The following is a 14393-nucleotide window of genomic DNA, read 5'->3' as shown; positions in this document are numbered from 1 at the left end:
GACGCCAAGCAACCGGTGAACTTTTGCACGTCGAGCAGTCGGGTGGGCACTTCCAACCTCTCGATGGCCTTGATCTTCACAGGGTTGCACTCTATGCCGCGCTCTGAGACCAGGAAGCGAAGAAGCTGGCCGGCTGGTACTCCAAATATGCATTTCTCTGGGTTGAGCTTGATTTGAAATCGGCGCAAGTTCTCAAAGGTCTCCTTGAGGTCTTCTAGCAGCGTTCCACGCTTCTCCGTCTTCACCACAACATCGTCCACATAAACGTGGGCGTTCCTGCCGATTTGCTTGAGGAGGCACTTCTGCATGCAACGTTGAAACGTGGTGCCGGCATTCCTCAAGCCAAACGTCATGGTCAAGTAGCAGAAGGCTCCAAATGGCGTGATGAAGGCGGTCTTCAGCCTGTCGGCCGGGTTCAGCTTGATCTGGTGATACCCTGAGTATGCGTCCAAAAAACTCAACAGTTCGCATCCGGCTGTGGAGTCTATCACTTGGTCAATTCTCGGCAAAGCAAATGGGTCTTTGGGGCAGGCTTTGTTGAGGCTGGTGTAATGAATACACATGCGCCACTGCTTGTTTTTCATCAGCACAAGGACTGGGTTGGCCAGCCACTCCGGAAAGAACACTTCCATGATGAAGCCGGCTGCCAGCAGCCGGGCTATCTCTTCTCCAACGACTCTTCTCTTCTCTTCTGACAGGCGGCGCAAGGGCTGCCTGACTGGCTTGGCATCGGGCCGGACATGTAACTTGTGCTTGGCGAAATCCGTCAGAACACCAGGCATGTCTTTAGGTGACCATGCAAAGATGTCCCGATTCTCACGGAGGAAATCGACGAGCTCGCCTTCCTATTTGATGTCAAGGTTTGCACCTATGACAGCGTACCTCTCCGGGTGTTCCGGGTCAAAGGGTATCTTCTTTGTCTCTTTGGCCGGCTTGAACGAGCCCTCAGCTTCCGACTCCTTGGGGTTGGGTGACATTTCCGGCTGCTTGCCTGCCATCGCCACAACTCGGTCAAGGAGCCGCTTCTCGGCCGCGATCACAAGGGACTCGGCCAGCCGGCTGCTATCTGCTGCGCAAGCAGACGACTTCTTGTAATCCCCTGCTATGGTCAGAGTTCCCTTGGAACTCGGCATCTTCATCTTGAGGTAAGCATAGTGGGGGACCGCCATGACCTTGGCCAGGGCAGGCCGGCCAAGTAGTGCATGGTATGGGCTCTCAAGGTCCACCACCTCAAACCAGACTGGCTCTCGGCGAACGTGATCTTTGTCTCCAAAGAGGACGTCTATCTGGATCTTGCCGATTTGTGAGCAGGAAAGGCCAGGAACTATGCCATGGAATACGGTTCGGCTGGGCTGAAGCTGCCTTTGTTTGATTCCTAACTTCTCCATGGTATCCTTGTACAGGATGTTGATGCTGCTGCCGCCATCTATCAGAACTCGGGAAAAGCGAGCAGCTCGCCTATCTGTGGCAAAGGTGGCATCCAGAACCAAGGCGTAAGAGCCGGGATTGGGCATTACTTCCGGGTGGTCGGCTCTGCTCCAGCTGATGGGCTTCTCAGGCCAGTGCATGAACTCGGGGGTCTCTGATGCCACCGCATTCACTTCTTGCTGTCGCTGCCGTCTGTTGTGCTTGTCTTCGGCCACGCTGGTGAACACGACATAAGCTCCGTGCTCTTCAGGATACTCGTCTTGTATGGCTCCGACGGGTCGAACCGCCGGCTGCTGGGGGGGAGGAGGAGGCGGCTGCCCAGCAGGCGGAGGAGGCAGAAGGCCGTCTCCCTTGGCGATCCTGGTGAGCCAATGGCACTTTCGAGTGGTGTGGTTGGACGGCTTCGCGCCGCTGTGAAATTTGCAGGGCGCATCAAGAGTCTGCTCATACGAGAAAGCAGGCAGCCAATTGGGCTTGCCGCCCTTCTGGTGCTTGGACGAAGGCTGCCCTTCTGGCTGCTGGTCTTCGACTGTCGCCACCTGCCGGCTTCTGGAAGCCGGCTGCATGGCCTTGCGCTTGTTGTCGCTTGGTTGCTGATGCCGACTGGCGTCGCCAGCCGGAGTCCGAGGAGCTTGAGGGGCCACTTTGCCAGATGCATCAACTTGGATCTCTGCCTTCATGGAGGAGTCGGCCGTGGCGTATTTGTCTGCTATGATCAGCAGCTCGTCGAGGATCACCGACTCGTCGCAGAGAAGCCTGTGCTTGAGAAGGGTGCCCTCTTGGCACCCGACGGTGAAGTACTCGATGGCCTGCACCTCGTGCACGCCTTCGCATGAGTTGCGGAGCTCAGCCCAGCGCGTGAGGTAGTCGCGAGTCGACTCGTTGGGGCCTTGTACGCACAAGGAGAGCTGGCGAGGTTTGGGCGGCCGCTTGCACGTGCTGGTGAAGTTGCGGATGAAGGCTTCGGTGAAGTCAACCCAGCTGTTGATGCTGCGGGGCTTCAGGCTGTTTAGCCATGTCCGGGCCGTGCCCTGGAGCATGAGCGGAACGTACTTTACAACAACGCGCTTGTTGCCGTTCGCGATGCCGACGGCTGTGGAGTAGTCAACCATCCAGTCCTCCGGCTTCACAGAGCCGGTGTATTTGGGCGTATCTCTCGGGAGCGTGAACCCTTTGGGAAAGGGCTCGTCTCGAATGCGGGGGCCGAAACAAGGCGGACCCAGCTCATCTTCTTCTTCTAGCGCCAAGGATCGGTGGAGACGGTCGATCCGGTGGCGGGCATCGTTCTCTCCAACTCCTTCTCGGCGGCCAAGGCGGTCGCCGAGTGTCGGGTGATCAACAGGCGGCGGGGAGACGCGCCTTTCCCTGCGAGGGGGAGGAGGCGGACAGTCATCCCGTCGTTCCACTGCTCTCGGGCGGCCGTCTTGGTCGCGCTCGATGGTGATGCGAGTCCGGCTACGGCTGGCAGCCGGCTCCTTGTCTCTTCTTCCGCGGACGCCACCAGTCGGCGTCTAGGATATTGCGCCTTGATCTCGGCGAGGAGGCAGATCGTCATTTTGCCGATGGGGCACCTCAGTGCGGCAGCCGGCCTCGTGCTGCTCAGCAGCCGCGTCGCGGAGTCGCTGGACGCGCTCCGCCATCTGGCGACGCTCCTCACCCTCGAACTTGTCCAGCTCTTCTGCTGCCGCCTGGGCAGCTCGGATATTTTCCGCGGGCGTGGCATAGACGGGGCGATCTGCCCCGAACAGGCTGGCGATGGCCACGCCACGTTGCCGGACCATGCCGATGCGGCTAGGTCCACCAGGAGCCGGTGTGCCGCCCACAGCGCGGTCCATCTCGCGCTGGTAGGCCTCCGATAGGCGTCTCATGCTGGCCAACTTCTTGGCGCCCTCGACGAGCTGGGCGCTGCGTGCTTCTAGCATCTCGGCATCGGCGTCTTCTGGAATAGGCGCCATTAGGTCTTGCAGTGCCGCATCGAGCGGGTCATGAGCACCTCCGCCGGAGTGCTTGCTGTGGCCGATGACAAGCACCTCCGTGACGACGCTTCCGCCGCTCTCCGCGTGAGGAAGCGGCTCATCGTAGACCACCATGTTGATGGGGAACGCGTCAAGCGATGCAGTGTCGGAGTCGACGAGCATCGGGTCGGTGGAGCCAACAGACTCCAAGTCTACAGCAGGCTCACTGGCGACGTGGAGTTGATCGAGGAGGCTGACGAGGCGGCTCTCAGGGCCATCAGTGCCCGCATCAGACACAGGCTCGTCGGAGAGGCAAACCTCGCCAACGAGATCGGCGAGGCAGCTCGCCGCGCAGGCGACCTCCGCGCCATGCAGCGCGTCAGCACAGACTCCGTCTGGCATTCCAGGATGGCTGCGCTCGCCAGGGAGGAAAAGGGTTCCCGTCCAGAACAGGTCTCCGGACGACGGTGCACCTTGCCCCACGGTGGGCGCCGAATGTCGGGGGTTGGGTGCGACATATGCCAATGGATGGCTTATCATGGTGGGAGCGAGTAGAACGTCGCCGGTGCCTGGAAGCGGGATTAGGCGTAGACACGAACGCCGGCGCACTTTACCCAGGTTCGAGGCTCTCCTTGGAGATAACACCCCTAGTCCTGCTTTGCGGGGTCTCCGCATGATCACTAAGGCACAAGTGGTACAGTAGTGCTCCTTGAGCTGTTTGCTAGAGGTGGAAGAGAGCAAGGCTAGCTCTCTCCTTTCTCTATGGGTCGGTCTAGTTCTAACAGGTTGGGAACCCTTTGCATGGGTGCCCTGGGGGTTTATATAGGCCTACCCCCCAGGGGTACAATAGTAATCCGGCCGGGTGTAGGACCCGGCGGTCAATCTCTTTGGTTGCCGGCTTCTCCGCCGACTGCTCGGGCCCGCTGCCTGGTGGGCCCCGCCGACTGGTCTGGTACGGGGCCGATAGGCCGCCTCCGCCGCTCACAGGTCTTGTCGGCTGCTGATCACCGTAGCCGTGATGCTAATGATGCAGGCTCGGTCAGGGGAGCGTGGCTACAGCCCCGCCGCCTGGCGGGCGATTACTGTAGCCACTTTGCATCTCGTCTGGTTAATGGCGCGTGGGTCCCGAGGAAGGGGCGGGCCGACTGCTGGAGGCCGACCTCCCTCGGATCTGACTGGTGGGGCTCTAGCCGTCTTCCGGGCTCTCGCTGATCGGTGGGGCCCGTCGTCCTTGGGCCGTAACGACAGGCCGTCGTGGGAGCAGGGCTCCGCCTGCTTGTGATGTCAGGGGTGGAGTGGCAACAGTGCTGCGTCGGGCGGAGATCTCCGCCGGTACAGTGCACTGTGGCCACGCCCATCCCTGGATTTGGGAGGGATGTGCTATACTGTAGCCACTCCCTGTCTTGTCTTTCTTGATGAGGGTGCAGGCTTCGTGGGCCCCACGGGCCGACTGCTAGGAGCCGGCTTCTCTGGAGGCCGCCCACTAGGAGCCGACTCGTCCTGATGCCGGCTTCTGGAACTCGGCCGTCTACGAGCAGTCGGCTATGCCTCCAGCCGGCCACCAGAAGGCGGCACTTCGTCTTGGTGCCTTGAGGGGCGCAGCTGGCCCCGATGTCTTGAAAGGTTCTGGGTCTCGGGTTAGCCTACCCGTGGCCCATTACTCCGACAGTATCAGATGCTGCCGAGTTCTATCGAGCCGAAGAAGGGAGTTCTATGGAGAAGTTGTTCTGGTCTCAATACCTTGGACCAGAACATCCGGTGCCCTTCAGCGACCAGCTGAAACAGCTGGTCGAGCTGCACAAGGCGGCCGAGCTAGCCATGAAGGACCTAATAGTCCCGCTATGGCCTACCGAGCCCATGCCCAGCAGCTACTTCGGACTTGTGAAGCGGCTTGTGAGTGCCTGCCCACGGCTTGAAGTCATGAAGCTGTCGGTCTGCATCGAAGGTGCACGGATGGCCTTTGCCCGCGCCAAGATGCACTGGGCGAAGATGGATGCCAAGAAGCCGATGACCGAGGGGCCGCCTGAGGGCAAGGAGCACCGCCGACCCGAGCTATATTTTGATAGTGTCCTGGAGGGATCCCGCTTTGTGGCGGAGCAATGTGCGAAGGATGTTATATTCCCATGAAAACATTCATGTTATCCTGTCCTGTAATATGAAACAAGGTCATTATGTAATATAATGCTTGTGACTTTAAAATTTTACCTCCTGTGCGGCCGTTTATGAAATCTGAGGGTTGGCTAGTCGTCGGCTTCTACCCCCACGTAGATAGTACGGGGGTGTTCGGGATAAATCTAAACACTCTTTACTCCACATTCTGGTCCTTAAAGGAGGTGTTTAGCGCAACGAACAACGCAATCAGACTATACGGCTTTTATCACCCTCACTTAGCCATAGGAGTTTGACAATGAGAATTTTGGTGAAGCCCCTGGTATTCGGAAGGCCGAACTAGGGGCGCTATACACACCCGATCGGATAAAAACCGATTCCTCGCATAAAGCGGAAAAAATCTCTAAGGATTTGAAACCTCTCGAACAGCTGACCAGCTCTCGCTGCATCACGACAGTCAGTTTTCGGCTTTCTCTACTGAGGTGCTCGTCCGGAAGAACTGGGACACAATTGCAGTAGTTCTCCCTTTACTACCCTAGCCGATATAGCGGAACGTAAGGTAGTAAGCACAGGAGCCGGGCAACCCAACTATTGACCAAAGACATGATTCGGAGCCGATGCATATAATGCTATAAGTTCGGGGTGTGTACTGTAAAAAGTGTTCGGACTTTATTGCCGTATTGCGGGGCATGATGAAGCCCCTGGCGAAGTAATACATACCAGAGTGTACGGGTGCGATGAGTAATAAATACAAAGGCAAGGAAAAAATCAAGTAATAAGCTGACGCTGCCAATTATTTTCCATTGTAATTTGATTAATACGTCGAGGCGTACTTGTGCAAGTAATGCGATAAGCAAGTAAGGCTATTTAACATGCCATGACCAAGAGCGAGCTGCATGCGGGTATGTAAAATAGGTATAGCAATCGTTAGCAGAGACCACCTGGGGATTCCCTTGTACGTCAAAGCTCCTTGCCTCCTTGGTGTATCCGTCATGTGATCGGTCTGATGATGAGGTTATCAGAAAAAGCCTTGAGAAGAGAAAAACCCGAAATGAAAAAGAAAAAGTAAAGGTGTGCGGATCCAGGGTCGGTCGAGCCGCACTGTGGATCACGAGCTAGCTATGCCTCCATCGATGCCCATGGAATTTTGAGTGTGTAGTTATGTACGCGCGGTACGAATGCCGCCATTTGATCGGGACTGGGACGGAGGCCAAATTGCTAGTTAAGCTCTTGACGAGTCGGGCTGTCTTCTGCAGAATAGTCCGGACTCTCTTAATGGTGCCCCGGGGCTCGGCCGCCGAATTAAGGTTCTGCTGGAAAATGCCGCGCTGTACTTCTGCTGCTAAGGCCGTGGTATACTCCTCAGTACGGAGGGAGCGTTCCGTATTGCCACTGACTGTTATGACGCCACGTGGTCCGGGCATATTGAGCTTGAGATAAGCGTAGTGAGGTACCGCATTGAATCAAGCAAATGCAGTTCGTCCAAGCAGTGCGTGATAGCCGTTGCGAAAGGGGACGATGTCGAAGATTAACTCCTCGCTTCGGAAGTTGTCCGGAGATCCGAAGACGGCCTCTAGTGTGATTGAGCCCGTACAGCGGGCCTCTATGCCTGGTATGACTCCTTTAAAGGTAGTCCTTGTGGGCTTGATCCGTGATGGGTTAATTCCCATTTTGCGCACTATATCCTGATAGAGCAGATTGAGGCTGCTGCCACCATCCATGAGGACTCGCGTCAGGTGGAATCCATCAATGATTGGGTCTAGGACTAGTGCGGCTGATCCGCCATGCCGGATACTGGTCGGATGATCCCGACGATCAAAAGTGATCGGGCACGACCATGGATTGAATTTTGGGGCGACTGGCTCTATCGCATAGACGTCCCTGAGTGCGCGCTTGCGCTCCCTCTTGGGGATGTGTGTAGCATATATCATGTTCACCGTTTTCACCTGAGGGGGGAAACTTCTTCTGTCCCCCTGTGTTTGGCTGCAGGGGCTCCTCGTCATCGTCCTCGCTCTGCGATCCCTTTTCCTTATTCTCGGTATTTAACTTGCCGGCTTGCTTAAAAACCCAGTAATCTCTGTTGGTATGGTTGGCTGGTTTGTCTGGGGTGCCATGGATTTGGCACGGACAGTCGAGTATGCGGTCCAAGCTGGATGGTCCCTGATTGTTTCTTTTATATGGCTTTTTCTGCTGACCGGACTTGGAGCCGCTGAATCCGGCGTTGACAGCAGTGTCATCGGTGTAGTCGACATTGCTTCGGCGTTTGTGTCTGCTACATCGGAGCTTGCCGTTGCTGTTTTTGGCCTCGGAGGGGCCTGCGTCGCTGGCTGTATTTTTACTACGAGCCAGCCAGCTATCCTCACCCGCACAAAAGCGGGTCATGAGTGTCGTGAGGGCTGCCATAGATTTCGACTTTTCTTGGCCGAGGTGGCGGGCGAGCCATTCGTCGCGGATGCTATGTTTAAAGGCCGCTAGGGATTCGGCATCCGAACAGTCGATGATCTGGTTCTTTTTGGTTAGGAACCTAGTCCAAAATTTCCTGGTGACTCTCCAGGTTGTTGGACTATGTGGCTTAAGTTATCGGCGTCTGGTGGGCGGACATATGTACCTTGGAAGTTGTCGAGGAAAGCTTCTTCCAAGTCCTCCCAGCGGCCGATAGAGTTTTCAGGCAGGCTGTTTAACCAGTGCCGAGCTGGCCCTTTGAGCTTTAGTGGGAGGTATTTGATAGCGTGGAGGTCATTTCCGCGGGCCATGTGGATGTGGAGAATAAAATCCTCGATTCATACCGCGGGATCGGTTGTTCCGTCATATGATTCAATATTGACGGGTTTGAACCCTTCGGGGAATTCGTGATCCATTACTTCATCAGTGAACCAAAGAGGGTGTGCGGCGCCTCTATATCGGGCCGCGTCGCGACGTAGCTCCGATGGAGTCCGTCTACGGTTGTCGGCCCGGGCGTGACTAGGTTTGTCACGTCCGAATAGGTAGCCGTCGTCGCGCGTCGATGAATGTCCTCGCGATCCGTAGATCGATCTAGTGTATCCTGCTCTGCTGTCCAGGTCCAGCCGAAGGTCGTATGCATAACCCCGAGCTGTTTTGTCTCTGTTTTTTCTTGGCGGTAGGGCGGGCTGCTGTTCGGCATGAGTTGCCGCTTTATCCCGACCGCGTGGTGGTCGGTCCGCCACACTGTCCCGACCGTGTGGTGGTCGGTCGGCCGCATTGCGCGAGGGAGGTATGGGCTCCGGCGCCTCCTCGTCGAACTGAGGTAGCAGTCTACGTTTTGGGTAACTCTTGGTTGGGCGCTTGAGGCCGTATTCTTCGGCTGCCAGGACATCCGTCCACCTGTGAATGAGCAGATCTTGGTCAGCTTGAAGTTGCTGCTTCTTCTTCTTCAGGCTCCTTGCAGTGGCTATTAGTTGGCGCTTGAAGTGCTCCTACTCGAGGGGTTCCTCAGGCACGATGAAATCCTCGTTGCCGAGGCTTTCCTCCTCCTCGGAGAGCGGATGGTAACTACCATCCTCCGAGTCGTTGGGCATGGCCTGTTCGTCGGGACTGACTTGCCTGTTTTCTCGTTCCTCCTGTTCGGATGTTTCCTCAATAGGGTCTTCATTGTTTTCGGCTTCGTCCAGAGTATTATTTTCTCCGGTGCCAGTATTGCTATCCTTTGAACGACGCGACTTAGAGCGGCGTCGAGGACGCCGACGCTTGGGGTGTGTCTTAGGAGGTTTATTCTCAACTAGATTTTCTTTGTCATCATCGTTAGTTGCTTTGGGTGTATCCACCATGTACACATCGTACAAAGAAGTGGCCGTCCAGCATCCAGTAAATGGCGGGTTTTGGCCCTGCTCCTCATTGGCATCGTCGTCCATACCGTCGATGTCTTCGAAGCCGAAATCAAGCATGTCGGTTAGATCCTCGACAGTGGCTATGAAGTGGGTGGCGGGCAGGTAGCAAAATTCTCCATCATCAGCCGCTAGTTCGCACCGGACATAGTTCGGCTGTGAGTCTCCCGCCAGGGACAGGCTCTTTGTCTGCGGCGCTGAACTCAAAGATCGATAGCCGATCATGCTCGGCGTCCGCGGGCGCACATGGTTCGGAATTTATAGCCGAAGACAACTCCGGAGGTCCGGTGACGCAAATGTCCCATGAGCTAGAGTCTATGTGCGGCTCCGATGCCGCGGAATCCGTGGCCTCTGTGGTGGGGTTGAGCTTCCCATCATCAGATGGCGCGATCTACTCCGGATCTAAGGCCAGAGTAGTTACGGGAGCAATCTCCTGAGTGTGGTCCGATGACAGATTTAGATCGTGTGCATCGGGGTGACAGGGAGCGGCTGCTGCGGTCTCGAATCCAGCGAAGATCAAATCTCCACGGATGTCCGCAACGTAGTTCAAGCTTCCAAATCTGACCTGGTGGCCAGGGGCGTAGCTATCGATCTGCTCCAGATGGCCAAGCGAGTTGGCCCGCAGTGCGAAGCCGCCGAACACGAGGATCTGTCCGGGAAGGAAGGTTTCTCCCTGGACGGCATCGTTGTTGACGATTGAAGGGGCCATCAAACCTCTTGAGGACGGCACAGTGGAACTCTCAATGAAAACACCAATGTCGGTGTCAAAACCAGCGGATCTCGGGTAGGGGGTCCCAAACTGTGCGTCTAAGGTCGATGGTAACAGGAGACAGGGGACACGATGTTTACCCAGGTTCGGGCCCTCTCTATGGAGGTAATACCCTACTTCCTGCTTGATTGATCTTGATGAATATGAGTGTTACAAGAGTTGATCTACCACGAGATCGTAATGGCTAAACCCTAGAGGTCTAGCTTGTATGACTATGGTAATGAATCTCTCCCTGTACAGACTATGTCCTCCGGTTTATATAGACACCAGGAGGATCTACGGTTACATAAGGTCGGTTACAAAAAAAGCAATCTACATATTTGGTCGCCAAGGAGAGTCCTATCCGGACACGGGGGCAGTCTTCGGTCTTCGTATCTTCACAGCCCATCAGTCCGGCCCATGGCTAACAGGCCGGACGCCCGAGGACCCCTTAGTCCAGGACTCCCTCAGCGGGGGCATAGCCCGAACGGGCGCGTGCCCGAGAGGGTAGACCCGGGCGCGGCCGGATGCTTGGCCGGCGTGGGCGACGGCGGCGAGCGCCGGTGAGCGAGTTGCGGGTGCAGTAGGGGGCAGCTGTATGCACGCGGGGTCGGGCGACGGAACGCCGCTAGTCGGGGCAGTAGCAGGAGCGGCGACGGGAGGGCGCATGCTGGCGCGCGAACGTGGGGCGTGCGGGCGGCGGACGACACACACGGGCGGCAGAGCAGGGGGCTCGGCCGCGGCCGGCACACGCGCGGGCGGGCGCGGGACCAGCAGCTGCGGGCAGCAGCGCGGCAGCGGGATCGGGCTAGCGAGCAGTGCAGAGGGGGCAGCGGCGGAGCGCAACGTTGGAGGCACGGGCGAGCCTGTTGGCATTGCCGTGCACTTGCACAGGGGGCGACGTGGGTGTCCAGGGGCGCAGGGCGCGGTGAGCATGGGGCGTGGCTCGGGTGCGAACGACACGAGGCCGGTGCAGCTGTGGCGAGACAGGGGAGAAAGGAGGGGCGCGGCGTCATGGTGGCGGCCGATGACGGCACATGAGGCGGGGGCCGGCGACGGGGTTGGGGACGGCGCGGTGCGGTGCGCGTTGCGCGGCACGGGGGTCGAGCGCGCGTGCGGGGAAAGGAGAGGACGGGGCCTCACCGGTGTGGCCGTAGGGTCGAGGGCAGCGGGTGTCGAGGGGGAGGACGGGGACGACGTGCGTGGCACCGGTGATGGCGAACGATGTCGGCGTCAGGGCGCTCGGGCGCTGCATCAGCGGCGACGGTGACTGGAGCCAGACGCAGGGTAGGAGAGGTGACGAGGCGGTCCGGCGGGGAGGTGGTGATGGACGAGGCGGCAACGGTGGGCGCCGAAGGCATCGAGGGCGGGGTAAACGGCGGCGAGCGGAGGGGCGCTGCCCCGATCTGGATCGGGATGAGGGGAGAGACGAGGGAGGGAGTGAAGGGGGATCTGGGCTATGGTTTGGTGGTGGGGAGGCCAAAGTAGGCCAGTTACGTGGGCCGACCTGGCTGGGCCGTGGCCCGGTTGGGCTGGGGGGGCTTTTATTTCTTTTCTTTTTGTTTTGTGCTTTCCTTTTATTTATTTATTTAAATTCCGTTTTTTTTACTTTTCAGTTTATTTTAATTTTGTAAAAATATAATTTCAGCTCCTAATTTAGCATTGCCACTAAACCCACTGTCATAAAAAGTTCTAACCCGAACAAAATAGTTTAGTATCTTATATAATGGAAAAGGCATTTAATTAATTGTTTTATCTACAGTTTTTTTATTTGAACAGTTAAACGTTTTTTTAAGTGTGGTTTCTTCACCATAATTACCTACGCATTACTTGGCACAACCCGGACATTTTAGTTTTAATGTTTGAAAACTTTATCGTTTGACTTGAATTCAAATTTAGATTTGAACCGGTTTTGAACTAACGCGAGACTAACAACAATAACCGAGGTGATGTGGCATCATTTACCGGAGATCACTATAGCTTAATTATCCGGACGTCACAAATCTCCTCCACTACAAGAAATCTCGTCCCGAGATTTAAGAGGTGGAGTAAAGGGGGAAGGTTCTGGTTACGAAATTCTAGCGAGTGTTCTCGGTCTTGGTTGCTCTTCTCGAATAGGTCGATCATTACATTGATGTCTCCATTCCTCTGTTTAGGGCCATCATGATGAAGTCGTCATCCTTTCTTCGGAGTCTTCATCGTACTTACAAAGGGGTAGAAGGGGGAAACTATAAGGACAGATGTCGGTGAGGACTGACAATCAGTAATTATCTCAGGGAATGAAGCTCAAGGTATCTCTCGAGTTGAAATTCAAGAAGGTCATCGAGAGCAAAGTAAGAAGGTGAAATAAGAAGCTTCAAGTGGATAGGCAATCGTTCGTTGCCTGAAATAGAGTGTGAAAGGGTTTAAGAGCAACAATAGTAAGTATTGTGTCTGATACCAGAATTGATCACTAGAAGGTGGCTTGCAAATTACATACGAAACCAAGCACAAGGGATAACTCTGAAACAGGGATGTACAGAAGAGTCAGGTTTCGATCCTGTGGAACTGTGGGTTATGGGCCCACCATGTGGGTTGAAGGTAAAAGGGGCGCTGCCAACTTGCACGATCATGTAAGCAAGGCAAGTCAGAGGATAACCTATCAGTTATGTCAGCAACAACATCGGTACCAAGGGCGAGGGATGAAGAGAACCATTTTCCTACTCGTATGACGAGGCGGACCATTAGGCAAAGTTCTCATCCATCGGTGGCTACCGGAATGTCATCAACAATAGTAACAGGGTCTTACTGACAGAGTTGAACACCGAGGTGTTTACATATGCAGTGAATTATTACTACTTAGATCACATAGATCACAAGAAAGATTAAAAAAACAATGGACGGGAAAATATGATTATTAGATTAAACAGAACAATGGAAAGGAAAATGTGTTTAACCACATATTTCAGGGGTATATCCTTCCCAAGGACAAGCAGAGCATGATATCCATGACAGGATATAACGTAGAAAACCCTTTAGGAAAGGGGAGAGGAATTTCATGTCATTACCCAAACAACGGTGTTTGAATAATTGATAAAGAAAAATTAGCATTGTGCTTCAAATGTTCATATGGAAGATCGGAGTACCACAAACATGCTTCTAGATAGCATTGACATGGTCTTCAAGCAAAGGTCGGACTTTGGATACACAAAGGATCCATCAGGAACAATTTATAGAATAAGTCTTACAATTTCCTCATGGAAGAATGGTTATCCCTACTAAAAGGATACCATAGCAATAGGTCCTCCAGCCAGGTGTGCTAGGCATGATATCACCTTACTGGGTTATATAAAGACCAATGCTATGACTCTTGGAAAATGTTCCAACCATCATATCTGACCAAGATTCGGATCTGATTGGTGTCTGGATACCTCAGACTCAGGATGCTTGAGAAGAAAAAGGTGCAACACAACATGACGGGATGACATTGTAAGATTATTGGGAAATGAACTATGAAAGCAAGTTCCGAAGCAAGAGTTCATCATTAAAACCAAGGAGAGGATGAACAGGTGGCTGATGGGCTCAGCGACAATTCATCGAGATTTCCAAAAAGACGGATTCCCACAACTATGAGAACAAGGAGATATCATTTGTCAGATCAAATGATATATTGATGTATGCTTGAGGAAAACATACACAATTAAACATTGGTTGAAAGGTGCACACGACATATGGGCTTAGGTAGGATGATCAATGCTAGAATGGTGATTCAATAACTAATAGTCTAAAAATGAACCATCGATCATTAACTTCAAAGCAATAGGGTTGCTAGAAGTACAGAATCCAAACAGCATCGTTCACTTATTGTTATTCCCGGTTAGTCAATATGGGGAACAAGAAAGAATGGTGCTTGTGAGAAGTATCACTATATCAAGAATTCTTAAGAGGTGGTGAAATTCTCACAACATTCTTGACATAAAGGAAGGTAACACTCCAAGGTAGAACATAACATAAGTTGGATAGGAAGGAGTTCCATAACATGAACAAGTTTGTGTTGGAGGGAAGGCAATGAAGTAGTTTATGACAACACAAATTACCGAGGGCAACGATGGTAATCCCCATCAGGAATTCGATTAATATCCCGGAAGAGCTCAAAATGTTGATGATGATCACGACACATTTGTCGAGAGATCTCATGAAGATGTAATCTATCGGCGATGACACCAAGTCAAAGGAATGATGAAGCGAAAGGTTATTGGAACCGTGGGTACGAAACAAACTCGAAATCAAGCTTGTTGTTCAAGGAGAAAGGATATGACGAGGAAGATCGAC

The sequence above is a fragment of the Aegilops tauschii genome, chromosome 5 (genome assembly GCF_002575655.3).
Source record: "Aegilops tauschii subsp. strangulata cultivar AL8/78 chromosome 5, Aet v6.0, whole genome shotgun sequence".
Classification (NCBI taxonomy): Eukaryota; Viridiplantae; Streptophyta; class Magnoliopsida; order Poales; family Poaceae; genus Aegilops; species Aegilops tauschii.
This window is presented reverse-complemented; position numbering follows the sequence as displayed.